Source organism: Myotis myotis, unplaced genomic scaffold, assembly GCF_014108235.1.
Source record: "Myotis myotis isolate mMyoMyo1 unplaced genomic scaffold, mMyoMyo1.p scaffold_m19_p_7, whole genome shotgun sequence".
Lineage (NCBI taxonomy): Eukaryota > Metazoa > Chordata > Mammalia > Chiroptera > Vespertilionidae > Myotis > Myotis myotis.
The window spans coordinates 30,836,232-30,852,284 of NW_023416379.1; positions in this window are offsets into that span (position 1 = coordinate 30,836,232).

Consider the following 16,053-nt stretch of genomic DNA (forward strand, 5'->3'; position numbering starts at 1 on the left):
GCCTTCCTGTAGGTAGCATATAATTGGGTCTGACAATCACTGCCTTTTAATTGGATATTTAGACCATTTGCATTTATTGTGATTGTTTATATGGTTAAGTTTAAGTCTAGCATCTTGCTATTTGTTTTTTCTTTTTTTGTGGTTTTTTGTTTGTCTACTTGTCACATCTGTTTCTCTTGTCTCTCTTTTTCTTCTGTCTTTTGGATTAATTGAACTGTATTTTCAATAAAACTTTGTTGATTTATTATCTATATCTTTCTGTATTATTATTTTAGTGGGTGCTTAAGGTTTATAAGTTATACTACTTTGCATGTAATATAATAACCTTACAATGCTATTCTTTGATTTCTCTCATCTTGGTCTTTAAGTTTTGAACCTTCACATAATTATAAACCCCAGAGTACATAGTTATTTTTTTGTTTAAAGAGTCAATTATATTTATTAAACATTTAAATAAGAAGAAAAGGTTTTTATAAACTTACCCATGTAGTTATTTTCACTATCATTTATTCTTCTGATTAGCTCCATATTTCCATCTGGTATCATTATTCTTCTAAAAGACTACCTTTTATATTTCATGTAGTATAAGTCAGCTATGTGACTATGATATATGTACCTATAAGTATTTTTGAGCTTCGTTTTGGCATACAAATAAGTTACTTGTAGACAGTTTGATCCTTTTGGATATTATGTTTAAAATATATTACACAGGATCAAAGCAGCCTATAGTCTAAGACTAATTTTTGCCTCACTATCGATGCAAAGCCCTTTTGTGTGCTTAACCAGTTTTCTATAAATTATTAGATTTTCCAATCTGGTTGGTAGGAAGAGGCACAAATCCCAATCCATGTGAATGCTTGGAACTTTTATATTACTTATCTCCTTGTCTAGTTCTCCCCTCCCCAGTACTCTTTCTGCAAGCTCTAGCTGCTTTGGTCAACCCAAATCCTAGTTCCATCTCCTCACTAAGGGGGTGTGCTGTGTTTTCTAGATTCCCCCAAAACTGGGCAGTCTGGAAACTCTTCTAAGGCAGTCACTGGGCTCAAGTCACTTATTTCTCATCGTTTAGGGTTATTGTCCTTCACTATCTGATAGTGTCTTAAAAACCATTTGTGCATATATTTTGTCTAGTGGTTTGCTTGTTTAACGTGGAATGGTAAATCTTTTTCCTGCTACACCATCTTCACAATCTTCTTAAATTTTATAGTCTTTTTAGCATAGAAATCTTATTCTTTCTATTATTTTTCTGAGCTACACTTTGACACTCAGAATGGGGTCTTGCCCTCAGGAAGTAGGGGGCAGCACATGGGTGTAATAGCAGGAGACTGTCAAATACCAAAGTATCTCTTCAGAAAGGTCTATGCTTTGAAATTATATTATTAACTCTCTGCGTCGTTGAGTCTAAAGCCCAGGCACCTATTATTTTAAGCCACATTAATGTAAAAGAGAACAGTGAATGCTACTCTCTTTGAATATAGAGTGTTATGGTAAATTATATATGAGGCACACAGTCAAAAAAGCATTCCTTTATTTAGGTCTTTGTGTAACGTGGAGACAACCATGTGTCCCCTAAAAAGATCTTACCTATTTATTTAATAGTAATTTCTAACCATCTTCACAATCCTAATCCAACCTCCAACCCAAAATTTTAGAAGTTAAGATAATAAGAATAGTTCCAGATATATCCCCAACCCAAAGAAACGCTTACTGTTTACCTAAATAAAACCTCCAAATAAACTCTGATGGTCCTTACTGCCAATCTTCTAGAAAGAGTAACCAATAATCAATCTTTATCCCTTGCACTGTGGCTCCCAAACTAATTGCAACATTACCAAAACGTCTTAATTGTCAAATCCAATGAGTGTTGCTGTGTTGCTGTTATTATTTTCAATTTCCCTTTATATATGACTTCTTTCAAGTATTTGAACCCCTTAAAAACTCGTATCTTCTTGAAATGTTCTCATTGCAATCGCTTCTCCTCTGATTCACTCTCATAATGTCTTACCTAGCATATGACAATAGCCGTGTAATTGTGGAAGGCATGCAGCAATTTGTAGTAAGTTAGCAGAATATAAAAACAGCCAAACCAGAGATGCCCTCTTTGAAAGAAACATTCTCATATCAATACATTGTTCTTATGATTAATGAGAAAAGTGAACCAAACCCATGTTTATTTTGTACTCATTTTATTCAATAAAGAACTGTATTGCACATGGCTCAGAATATATGAATTACTAATAGGCTTCCAAGTGTTATCCCTCATGAGGGAGAGGGAGAGTGATTCCCTGGTGTTTACTTTCACATACACACTTTATAATCCACAACAAAGGACAAAATATTGAGAAACAAGTTGCACAAGAGTGAAAAATATCCTCTGCCCAGACTGCTATGTTTATTCTCCTGCTGTGATCCATTAGTAAACAGCTGTTCCTTGACTTCTGTAGATAAGAATTCTCTCAATACAGCAAGTTGGGGAGAGAAGGGACTCATTTTTTTTCAAACAGGTGAAGCCAGGGCCAGAACGTACTTTATAAGACCTTGTGATGTACCACACACATTGAGTACCCAATTCATACATTCTAAATGTATGAATTCTCACTTAATCCAACTCTTAAATCATTCCCGAGAAGAAAAAAATAAGAATTTTGATTAAAGGACTTTTGATGCAGTATAAAACATCTAAAATCTTAAAAGAGATGCCATTTTTCTTAAGCAAATCCATCCTATTCTTTAAAATTCAATTTTTCAAGATATTTGAAAATAAAAATGTAATGTTGATGAAATCTCATAAGTAAAACTTCCTAATTTTAAAAAATTATACATGTACAAATCAGATAGTATTGTTTGGAAAATAAGTTACAGATTTAGCTGAACTGAAGTGAATTATATAGTCAACTGGGATGCCTTAATAATATGTCTCCACTACCAAATGCAGGATATTAGAGCTAGACTTCACTGAGAATACTACTGACATGTTTATCGTATGGGCGAAAATAATCTCACAATTTAACATTCTTTTGTGTTAGAAAGAATCTAATAGAAGCCATGAGTCCTATAGAAAAGTAAATTGGTTTTACTTTATAAGCCTATTTATGTTTTATTTAACAAGATTGGTCAAATCATGCATTTCATGAATTAATTCCTTAGAGAACAGAATTAAAAAGTCCTCATGTGGAACATGCTTAACTTGGAGGAGAATTGAGCTATTTTTTGAGAAATGTTCTTCAGGAAACTTTATTCCAGTTTTCATTACTAATCCAAAGTTAATTCAAATTTGAGAAATTGTTAAGGAAATTTTTAAAGTATAAGAGTTTAGGAAATATCATATTAATTGGCATTTATTGTTCTAACCTATTTTTCCTTTTTTGTATCATAAAGGTAGAGAAACATTCCCATTTTGATGATTTAAAAAAATAATCACCATTATCTATTCATTCCCAAACTCTTTTTGTCCTTTTATTAGAATAGTGCAAGATGCTAAAGGTTAAAAGATGACTAAATGTAGTCTATGACTTATGTCTATAAACTTAAACCTGTGAAATCAGAGAGAGAAATATAGAAAACCACAGCCAAGATCTATTCACCCAGATAGGTAAAGACTCAGGAAAAAATGCCCTGTGACAACTCGGTCAATTCCATCATGACAGAAACCACACTATTATTTGAACTATAAGGAATTATTCATTATTAGAAGGTAGTTAACCACTAAAAGAGATGGAGAACTTTAAGGGGCTAGTGGAAGCAGATGCAAAAGTTCTTGCCCCAGGCTAAGGAAGAGTGGAAAATAAGGGAAATAATGACTAGGAGAGAACCTTCTCCTCAACCAAAGCCAAGATCTAGATCTCTTCAAAAGGGAATGTCTATGGCAGGAACACGAAATCTGCTGGCAACTAAGAAATGTGCCAGAGAGAAAGGGACAGCACTGTTCTGTGGAAACAGCCAGGTTTCTGGAGCGTGTGGGCCTGGAGTTGGTCTACAGAATGAGCCCACTATTGTGAGAGTGCGGATGGATTACAGCTACTTGGAAGTAGCTGTTGGTGAGGAAAGTATGGTCTAGGTTGCAACTGCACAGGGCATTTCATTATGTCCCTTTTCATTTACAAATGTGCTTACCTCCACAAAATAATGGGTACTTTATTTACAGAATCCAGTTTTAATGGAGAAATGGAAGCTGAGTATCATTGCTGGGGAGGATACGTGGGGTGTCCAGGGGATGGGGAAGGAGAATATCTGAAGGAGCAACAGGACAGAGTGGCATTGTACAAGATGTGTTTAATGGGGTTTTGTCTAGGAGCATGGTACACCATGCATGACTGTCATCCTTTCTGGTGCCTCTATAAATCTTAAGTAGGGGCTGCAAAAGTAAGAAAAAGAAAAGGAGGATGATAAATGGTAAGTGCAATTGGATTTCATGTGAAACTAGTAAAGGGCTTGAGTTTCATGTACTGACTGATGTGAGGCCAAAAGAGAATCATCTTGAATTAATAAAAAACCAGTAATATCTGGGTTATGTAAGCAATATGTGTACAATTCTTTTTAAAAGAAGACAAGCAAAATGAAACTTGTAAAAAATAACTTCCAGTTTCAGTTCTGATGTGTAAAGAGCTTGGAAATTGTCACTGCCATTCTTAAAAAAGAAAAAAAAAGAAAAGCTGAACAAACTAAAAATCAATAACCTCTCTCAGAGAATTGAAGTACCAGGGCAAACTTGAACGTTGAAACACAGAGGCAGAAAAATATAGGAAACCACAGTCAAGACCTATTAACCCAGAACCAATGTTGCAACAGCCATGCACTTAAATGGTAATTTTGACAAATTTCTGGAGTCTGAATGTGGACTCGAATGCAAATGGGACACTCCTTGGGGCCACAGTCTTAGGGACACCCTCATACCTTTGTGGGTTAGGAATCTCAAAGGATTCTCATGGTGAAGAGCTAAGAAAGATCCCCTCATGCATCTGGTGGAAGGGAGAGTAATTAATGAGCTGAATGTTCTCCATAACAAAGGGGAAAGACTTTTCTAGAATCCTATACACCTTTAGCCCTCTTATTTTGTTCTCTATGTAGAGCAGTGGTTCTCAACCTTCCTAATGCCACAACCCTTTAATACAGTTCCTCATGTTGTGGTGACCCCCAATTTCATTGTTACAAATTGAACATAATTAAAGCATAGTGATTAATCACAAAAACAGTATGTAATTATATATGTGTTTTCCGATGGTCTTAGGCGACCCCTGTGAAAGGGTCGTTCAACCCCCAAAGGGGTCGCAACCCACAGATTGAGAACCGCTGATGTAGAGGGAAAAAACTACAAACACTTGTGAAGTTTATAGCCCAAGGGCACAGGCCCACTAAAAGACCTCAGATTTAATCATGAGATTACAGAACACCTCTCACCCACATCTAAATATCACATCAACAAGACTCCTATATAAGAATCGGTAGATTACATTCATGTGCCCAATAATGGCATTTCAGTCAACAGTGGACCACATATACAATGGTGGTCTCCTATGATTATAACGACGCTGAAAAATTCCTGTTGCCTAGTGACATTGTAGCCCTCCTAGCATTGTAGCATAATGCATTATTCACGTGTTGGTGGCAATGCTGGCATAAACAAACCTAATGTGTAAGAAAAGGCCAGACCCAACTGCGATGTTGAATTTTACTGCTAGCCCCGGGCGGTTTAAACAATGCAAGACTCAATATTCAATATATAACATGGAAGTGAATGGTGAGTCTGTGAATGATGATGTGAAAGCAGTTGAAGAATTTTTAGAAACTCTAGATAAGCTGATGGTGGAGAAAAATTACTTGTCAGAGCAAATACTCAATATGAATGAAACTTCCCTAGTCTGGAAATGGACACCTGAAAAGACTTCATCCAAAGGAGGCCAAGTCAATGTCAGTTGACTTGTTTGGGAACCATGTTGAAAGCTACAAATTGAACCCATCTGTGATCTAGCACAGTAAGAGCCCCAAGGTCCTCAAGAACATCAATAAGTACACACTTCCAGTGTCCTACAGGAGCAAAAATATCTGAACCAAATAAATATGTTGCTTGGGTCATACCCTGGTTGTGGACCATGCAAGTGAGGGGCCCTGAGCTTAAGCTTCAGTAGCTTTATGACAGATGTGCCTCTGCTCGAGTCTTCATTTTTGGAAGGCAGCAGCATGAAGACGTAGTCTCCTCCTAAAATTGAGTCCAGTAGAGTGACCAGAGATATCCAGTGACATGGGTCCAGAGACAGAGTGACAGAAGTCTTTATGCTGGCATCCACACTCCTGGTCAACAGGACTCTGTGGTGCCTGCACTTGGCCATGTAAACAACAGCATCTCTGCAACTGAGGCATCATTTCTGGCTGTGACTCCTCCAAGACTGTGACACTGCCAAATACCCTTAATGAATTCCTTTTTCAGCACAAACAAAGCTATCTAGAAAAGCATCTGTTATTTCTAAGTTAAAAAAAAAATTGCCTGGCCAGCATGGCTCAGTGGTTGAGCCTCGACCCCTGAACCGGGAGGTCACGGTTCGATTCCCAATCAGGGCACATGCCCGGGTTGCAGGCTTGATCTCCAGTGTGGGGAGTGCAGGAGGCAACCGATCAATGATTCTCTCTCATCATTGACATTTCTATCTCTCTCTCCCTCTTCCTTCCTCTCTAAAATCAGTAAATATATATATAATTTTTTTAACTTGACTGTTAAAGTCAGTGAGGCTGACCCCTTTGACTTGTGGGTTGTCCCAATGACTGATGAGCAAAAATTCTTTCTTGAACCCCCAGTACAGTCAGGTTCTCTTGTTATGTGCTTTCAATACCTGCAGTCAAAGCACTTATTTTAATTTTAAGTATAATTTTATGTGATTAATTCATTGACATCTGTCCCCCAAAGACTAAAAAGCCTGAGATCAGGAAGTACAGCTACTTTAGTTCACCAATACTTATCATCTGGCATTTAGTAGGTGCCAAATTAATGTTAGTTGACGAAAAGTAAAAGTACTTATATTAATAAATTCCTCCCTTTTACATTTTTATCCTGCACTTACCTTTATTACCATATTTAACACATTCTATTTACATTTTTTCTATTTATACATTTGCACACCCAATTAGATTATGAGCTCCTAGAAGGTCGACATTATTTCTCAATTACTTAAAAATCCCCAGTACAATTCAATAAATGTTTGTTGAACTGACGTAGGCCCCTGAACTGGGAATTAGTATTTCTGCCATATATCTCAGGTGGCTTACTTAGCTTCTTTGCCATCCAGATTGTTTTTATGTGTAGAGTGAAGAAGTTGTTCTAGAAATTATCTCTTAGGATCCCTCCCAGTTAAAAAGCTAAAAGTTATATGACTCTAAATACACTGTCATATTTCAAACCACTAACAATATCTATTAAGCAATTTAAATGCGAATAAAAAAGGCCTTCGGGGTAAATATGAGGATGTGGGGAGAAATTTTATTAAAACATATAGGATGGAAATTTGTCAATTATTTGATTTTTATCCAACAGAACTATGAATAATAAAATGTTTGACAGAGTTAAATCGGATAATCATAAAGTATTTATGCTCTTTTGGGGCCATGAAGAAAAATCCCTACAATGTGTGTATATTTTTTAAAACTTATCATTTTAGGAAATAAAGTAGTTTGTACTTCTTGGGAATTTGAGAAATGTTATTATGTCTGCTGGATAATATTACTGTATACAAAGTTTTGAAAATTTCCTTTAGGAATTTACTATAAGACTGAAAAAATATAATATACATTTGGGCATATTGGACCATTTAGGATGCTCCCTTTAACAAATTTCACTCCTGGTAAAAAATAAATCATATGCATATTTGAATGATTCAGCATTAGCTTTCACCCTGATCTTATAAATGTAAATTTTATATTGAATCCACAAAGTGCAACTATTGGGAAATGTAACCCAGACACAGTAGAGTATCTTGAAATATTCTATTCAACATGAAATAATATTTTTCTCATGCAGAGAACTTTCCCCATTTAGTTTTATTACCATCTTCAAAGTAAATAATTCATGAACATTAATTTACTGAAAATGTACAGTATTTAGTGTCATTTGCTCCAGAGCCTGAGAATAATTTTCATAAATCAAATAGTTCTTTAAGATGTTCCAAAGAACATAAAAGAAAGGGAAGGCAATTTGAGAAAAATGAGTAAAAGAGAAGAGCTCTTTTATTTCTCATAATCTCGTGTAAAATATATCCCTTAATGAACAACATTACTTCCTTTTGGAAAAATAGAATAAAGCATATTACATGGAACACCTTTCAAGCCACAGAAGTATGTCAATGGCTTGCTAGAAGATCTCAATTTGACAAACACAAAAGAGGACCACTGGTCTCTAAAGATCACCTAGACCAGTGGTCGGCAAACTGCGGCTCACGAGCCACATGCGGCTCTTTGGCCCCTTGAGTGTGGCTCTTCCACAAAATACCACGTGCTGGCACGCATGTACAGTGTGATTGAAACTTCGTGGCCCATGCGCAGAAGTCGATATTTTGTGGAAGAGCCACACTCAAGGGGCCAAAGAGCCACATGTGGCTCGCGAGCTGCAGTTTGCCGACCACTGACCTAGACCATCATAGTATCAGACATTTCACTGCTTGAGATTCACTCTTAGGAGATCTTTGCAGAGTATAAGCAGGTCCCTTTTTTTGTTGTCTAATTTTGGGGAGAGCACTAAATATACCAAACTTCTAATATTCAATCATGTTGCCTCTAGAACTTAAAATACAGCCATTGCCCAACCATGAAAGTAAGTCACAAGTAGGAAGGAAGACCATAATTGGGGACAGGAGAAGAGATGGCTTATACCTGAGTAGGACAAGCCTGGGGACCAGAGTGAAGCTTCCTTGACATTCATACTCAGACTTATTGGCATTACTGGGGTGGGGAGAGGGAAGGAAGGAATGGAGCAGGATAATCGGTGCTTAAAAGAGCAAGAAGATACTAAAAATTACATTTATAATTATACCAGATATGTTTTATGGGTTGAAGCTGATCAAAATACAAAATAAAAGTTACCTGGGACTGGCTATAACCTGGGGTGGGGCAGGGAGGGAAGCAGGACAGATAAAAGGGAAAAACATGAAACAAATGAAGTTAGTTTAACAGTAAGGTGGGTGGGCAGAATGAAGACTGCACAGGAGGTGAAAATGACAGTAGTGTGTGGCTTGTAATGGGAGAGAGAGGATGGCACAGCTGCTCTGACTGACAAGGGGGCAGCGCCGCGCTATGGAGGGAGACATATCGCTGGTCCTGCACCTTCAGCTGACATGGGATCCCCATCCCAACCTGCCCTATGTTCAAGATAATATAAATCAAGAGGGTGAGCAGGCAAAAAAGAAGTTACATTGGTTTTTCAAAGTGCTCCCTATCATGTGGGGTCAACACTTACTAGTACTGTTTTAACCTTTGCTGCTCCTCTCCTGTCCTTAATATTTGTCACTACACTGCCTAGTGGTTGGGCACTGGGCTAATGGTTTCTGAGTGTGTGGGAAGCCAGGGCACAGGATTCAAAAATAGTTTTATATACATACTAGAGGCCCGGTGCATGAAATTCGTGCATGGGAGGGGGGGGTCCCTTAGCCCGGCCTACACCCTCTCCAATCCGAGATCCTTCTCATAATCCAGAACCACTGGCTCCTAACCGCTCACCTGCCTGCCTGCTTGATCACCTCTAACTGCCTCTGCCTGCCTGCCTGATCGCCCCTAATCTCTCTGCCTGCCCACCTGATCGCACCTAACTGCTCTCCCCTGCCAATCTGATGGCCCTAACTGCTCTCCCCTGCTGACCTATCACCCTAACTGCCTATCTGCTCTCCCATCCTGTGGCACTGGCCTTCTCACCTCCTCCCTTCTGCCTGCTCCTGCACAGCGCCAGCTGCCGGAGTCCATTCATTGTCTTCACTAGCTGAGTTTAGACAGAGACCCCCCAAAAACTAGTAGCCCTTGAAAGTCCTAGTAAAGGTCAGGGCTTGAAAGTCCTAGCAAAGATCAGGGCTGTGCACCACCCAGTTAATCTAGGAACCACTCAGTTAATTTAGGTAATAATAGTTGAAGCATCCCCACCTTAGTTCCCTTAATTCCTTAGATATTTATGTAGATCCTTGTTGATTATTGATAATCAGATACACCTGGAAATCTATTGATGAGCTAATCAGTTACTCTGCCTACACTCGGAAATCTATTGATGAGCTAATCAGATACTTTGTCTATTCCTGGAAATTGTCTGCTGATCTGTGTGTCATTGAAACCTCCTTACCCTAAGGGCTACTCCAGATCAATAAAAGATTGGAGCGGCCTGAGCACGGAGGAAGTCCTTCGGGACTTGCCGCCTGGTCCCCCAATATGGCAAAATTATCTCGTGTCTTTTTCTCTCATTTGCTGTGCGGCTCCTCTTTCAGATACCGAACCCTACTCCACGCAGAACGTGGAGGGAGTCTTACTTGACAGCCAGCCTTCTCACCTTCTCCTTTCTGCCTGCTCCCACCGCGCTGCTCACCCTCCAGTCGCCTCAGGCTAGTCCCACCTTTTCCCGGCACCTCCCCACTTCCGCCCCATCTCCAGAGCAATGCCCCACAGCACACATAGGAGCTAATAAAAAGCTAATATGCTAATGGTTCAGTCATGACCTGTTACAGCATCCCAGCTAATTTGCATATTACCTTTATATATATATATATATATATATATATATATATAGATAGATAGATATATAGATAGATAGATAGATAGATATATAGATATATAGATATATAGATATTTAGATATATAGATATATATATAGATATACTGAAGCATGCATCCACATACACTGTCTAAAGCAGTGATGGCGAACCTATGACACACGTGTCAGAGGTGACACGCGAATTCATTTTTTTGGTTGATTTTTCTTTGTTAAATGGCATTTAAATATATAAAATAAATATCAAAAATAGAAGTCTTTGTTTTACTATGGTTGCAAATATCAAAAAATTTCTATATGTGACACGGCACCAGAGTTAAGTTAGGGTTTTTCAAAATGCTGACACGCCGAGCTCAAAAGGTTCGCCATCACTGGTCTAAAGCTTGAAGAATCAGAATTACACTTAAGAACTATTTCATTAATGCCCTTTTCAAGTTGTTTTCTTTGTAAAATGACTTGCTTTCTGTGTGCACTCACGTTACCTCTTACATTTGCTTCACACATATCATCTCATAAACAGTTCAAGATCTTGGTGAATAAAAGGAATGTTCATGTTACCTCTTTAGTTGGTCACCTCTCTTCTCCAGTGGTACTAAAGAAGAAAACAGCATAATCAACCCATTTTTAAAACAGCAGACTACAAAAGAAGTGCGTCTTCGAGAGCCCATTTAAGTGTGATGTATTTGCAGAGAGCCATATACAGTCTAAAGAAATACTAGTAGATACAAGTGCATCACAGAGAAAATGGCGAAAAAAAGAGATGCTCTCAGAATGAGCATCTAATGCCAGCTCCCATCATGAGCTAAGTACCTCCACTTCAGGGTAAGCAACAAATATCTAATTAACACAAATATCTAACTCTGTTTATCTGAACAAGCAGCAAATTATGTCAAAGGGAAGAAATTAAACAGCAGTGAAAATAGGAGGAAAACTACTCAGGAGACAACTGGAGAAATGTGATCATATTCACAAGTATCCTTCTCTTTAATGTGCTTGGCTAAGACATCCTCACAGCAAAGAGCTCTTGTTCTGTGAAACAGTAAAAGGAAGTTCTTCCAATGGGAAAAGAGAGGATGGTATTCGTGCAGAAGACTAGGTAATTAATAAGATCTTGGTATGTCTATTATGCTTGCCTTAGTAGTGCTCTGAATCAAAAAATCTAATCTGCTTCTATGCTTGGGTCAAAGTTAAAATTAAAATAAATAAGTGAGCCCAGCCAGTGTTGCTCAGTGGTTGAGCATCAACTCATGCCCCAAGAGGTCACTGTTTCGATTCCCAGTCAGGGCACATGCCCCGGTTGCAGACTTGACCCCCCAGTGAGTGGTGTGCAGGAGGCAGCCAATCGATGTTTTCTCTCAATGTTTTCTCTCAACTCCCATCCTTATCCCTTCCTCTCTCTAAAAAAAAAAAATCAGTAAGAACATACTTAAAATAAATAAGTGATCAGGACTTCACCAGTCAATATACCTAATCTAATATGCCCCATAGAACTGTTAGCCAATCATCTAGAACTGGGTCCAAGAATCATCAAATTTAAATTTCTTTTACTGACATCAGATTAAATTTTTGTCAGACAAGTTTTAAAGTGAAATCTTCATGGAGAATTCTGAATGAAAATCTTACACGGAAAGTACATGGAGAAGATAATGTCCCAATCAGGACAGTTACATGAACTCTAAATGATTTCAGGGGCTGACTCCTGTGGCAAAGATGGCCTCTTCTCTCCTGCAGGCTATGACCTTCCTTCTCCTTTAAAGTTCTTCTCATTGGAGAGCAATCCACAGCTCACCTCATTTGGCCCCTGATGAGTTATTCCAGAATTTTCGGCACACAATGTGAAAACCCCTGAATAGCTACAGGAGGTTTACACTTCTTTATTTATGCTGTGCATTCTCTTTACCCTACATTTTCCAACAATACTTGGAAGTGGCAAGAGCCAATTGAGCATTCAGTTTTCTCCTTGAGCACTGTAACACTTTCGTTCCCACCTCCAATGTCCTTTGGCTACCTTGGTAAATGCTAATTTGCATATTTTGATGTTCAAAGGAAAAGAAGAAATGGAAAGTTAACATGAATCAATAATTAGAAGCATAGGTGATTAATTATGAAAACTTTGGAAGGTACCTTAGAAGTTGTAAGGTCAAATCTTATATCCAGTAATTAATCCTCTTTAAAATATTTTTTGGAGGAGTTTTTCCAACTTCTGTTTTAAAATCATTTAGTGGCAGGCAGGAAGCTCACTATCTAAAAAAAACAATTGGTTTTACCATTTTCCAACTCTATTTGTAAATTTCTTTCTTAAAGCAAGATGAACGCTACCACCCTATAACTTCTAACCATGTGCAAGGTAATCATCTTATTTATACGTCAGTCCTTCAAATAGTTAGAGTGCTATTTCTTTCCATAGTCTTCTTTTATCCAAGCAAATATTCCTATGCTCTCTTCTATATATTTTGATAATTACATCCACTCAACAAAGCCACTATGATTACTAAATGAGTGAAAGTCCCATACGATACCTGGAAGATAGTAAGCACTTGCACAATTATTCAAAAGATGAAATTACTAGTACAAAAAGCTCTCTGGGTTTTGTTTTCTCCATCTATACTTTGGGGAAAAATAGATACTCTCTTTGGAAAACTGACTAATCTACAAAGGTCAATATCCTACTTCAAACCTGTTTACTGAAATAAATATAATCCTTCAATAGAATATTGTTCAGAGCAAAAGTTTTGCATTATACTTTGTGGGCTCAAGAACTGAGCACTCTATTTATATGTGTGTGAGTGTGTGTTAATAAATCACCCTATCATTTTGTTAGCCTTTTTAGCAGCAAGAGCAAGTGGTTGGCTCATTTAAATACCCTAGATTGTTTCCACTTGAACTATTACTAAACCCGGCCTCTCTTTATTTTTATTTTTTTGCAAAATATCTTATTGGTAACATTTCATTTATGAGCTGTGGAAAGACTCCTGACTAAAATGTAAATTTCCCTTATCCTCTATTCCCTTTATCCTCTAGTTATCTATAACAATAAAAACATAATATGCTAATTAGACCTGAGGACCTTCCAGACGAAGCCGGGGCTGTGAGAGAAGCTCCGGTCCCGGATGCCAGAGGGAAGCTGGTGCCGGCAGCCGGGGGAAGGAAGGCCTACTCTTACATGAATTTCGTGCATTAGGCCTCTAGTAAAAAATAAAAATCAAAAAGTATGTATCATAGGTCAAACAGTTCTCTTTTATTCAAAAGAAAAGAGACTACTAAGGGATAAAATATATTCTGTACTAACAGCAAATATTTTTGTGAAAGTAATTCCTAGAGGAATAATATTGACTAATGCTTCAGTTTAAACTAGGAATTTGCTAATAGACACTTTAAAAACACCCTGCAAAATAGAATTGTCTTATATGAATTGTTTTTCATCATGCATATCCAGAACTATTTAAATACAAAAAATAAAAAATTTTCCTTAAAGGACTCCAATTACTGCTTGCCAGTGATATATGCAAGGTTCTTCTATCTAATTGGTTAACATATGTAATGATCCAGTATCTTCCAGAGTGTCACCTCCATTTTCTAATCATCAGCTTAATTTATTAAAATAATCAGCTTAATGTGTTAAAAATATTCAAAAATTTTGTGTACAGAAATATGATTCATTTAAAGTACTGAGTTAAATTTGTATTATTTTTGGAGAAAACAATATACTATAAATAGGGAAAAATTAAAAGTTGGTGTTAACTTCAAAAGGGAATACTGCTAATGTAATAACAATACTATCAGGTGCACAATTTTCTCTGGAACAGAGAATTCCACTATTCAGACATCTGAAATGTAACAGGTCAGCAGGTCTGCCTAATCTTTTAGTTGTGAGTTTTATTTATGACTTTGTGAGGCCTGCAGTTGTTTATATGCTCAACAAAACATATGGAAGGAAAATCTGGACATACACAACAAATCATAGGAAGAATCTACAAACCAAGGAATGCCAAAGATTGCCAGCCAACCACCGGAAAGTAGGTGAAAGGCCTGGGCAGACTCTCCCTCCCATCCCTCAGAAGGAATCAATCCTGTTGATACTGTGACCTTGCTTCCAAAACTGTGAAACAATAAATTTCTGTTGCTTAAGCGGCCAGACTGTGGTACTTTCTTACAGCTGCCCTAGCAAACTAATACATGCAGTATGCCCAGAGTATATACAGAATGGTTCATTAGGAGCTTATTCTATCAAACCAAGAGTGAAACTTACTTGTCTTAAAGTAAGTTCACGGTTCTATGCCTCTAGTGTTCTTATCTATAAAATAGGGATAATAATAATATCTATCTCCTAGTATTGTTGGGAAGATTAAATCAGCTGATATAGCAAAGCCCTTAGAGAACAGCCCATGGAACGTGTATGCTGTCAATAATTATCAGCTATTCTTGACCTTCACTCACTGAACTACATACGCCAGACTCTATGATAGGTTCTCCAGGTACATCACCAGACAAAACAGATACAAACTTGTACCTTTATGAAGTTCACAGTGTAGTGGGAGAATGCAGACAATAAAACAAATAAGCAAATGATGCAATATATTAGCCAGTAATAAGTTCCATGAAGGGAAATAAAGCAAAAAATGAAAAAAGGGCTGAGGTTGGGAATGGCAATTCTTGGTAGGCGGTCTAGAAAGGCATCCGTGAATAAGGTATGGGAGTGAGCCATGTGCATACCTGGAAAAGAGCCATCCAGGCAGAGAGAAGAGCAAGTGCCAGCGCCTGAAGCAGAAGCCTGCCTGCAGTTCTCAATGAGCAAGAAGACCAGTGTGGCTGGAGCAGAGTGAGGCAGAGGGCAGTAGGAGATGAGTCAGAGACCTAATAGAGGACCAGGTTGTGCAGGTCCTTGAAGGGCTTTGGCTGTTACCCTGAGTGACTTGGCGGGTCACTGGAGACATTGGGCACAGTAGTGACATGATCCATGCATTTTTATAGGTTCTCCCTGGCCCATGTGTAATAGGAGATAGGATCCTGGTAGGGGCAGGGAGACCAGTTAGGAGGCTATTTCTGAAGTTCAGTCTGGAGATTACTAACCAAGCTCTATGGGTTGTTCTATGGAGTAGGTAAAACATAGACTACACATATTTTGACAGGAGAGGTAACAGATTTTCCTTTTGGAGTAAATGTGAATTCTGAAAGGAAGGAGTTAAGAACGAACATCTGGAAGCTGAGATTTGGAAACTGAACAACCAGAAGTATGGAAGTATGTGTCTGTTACCTGAACTGGGGAAGACTTTGGGAGAAATGGGTTAGGGAAGGAAAGAACAAAGTACTGTTTTGGTTGTTCCACC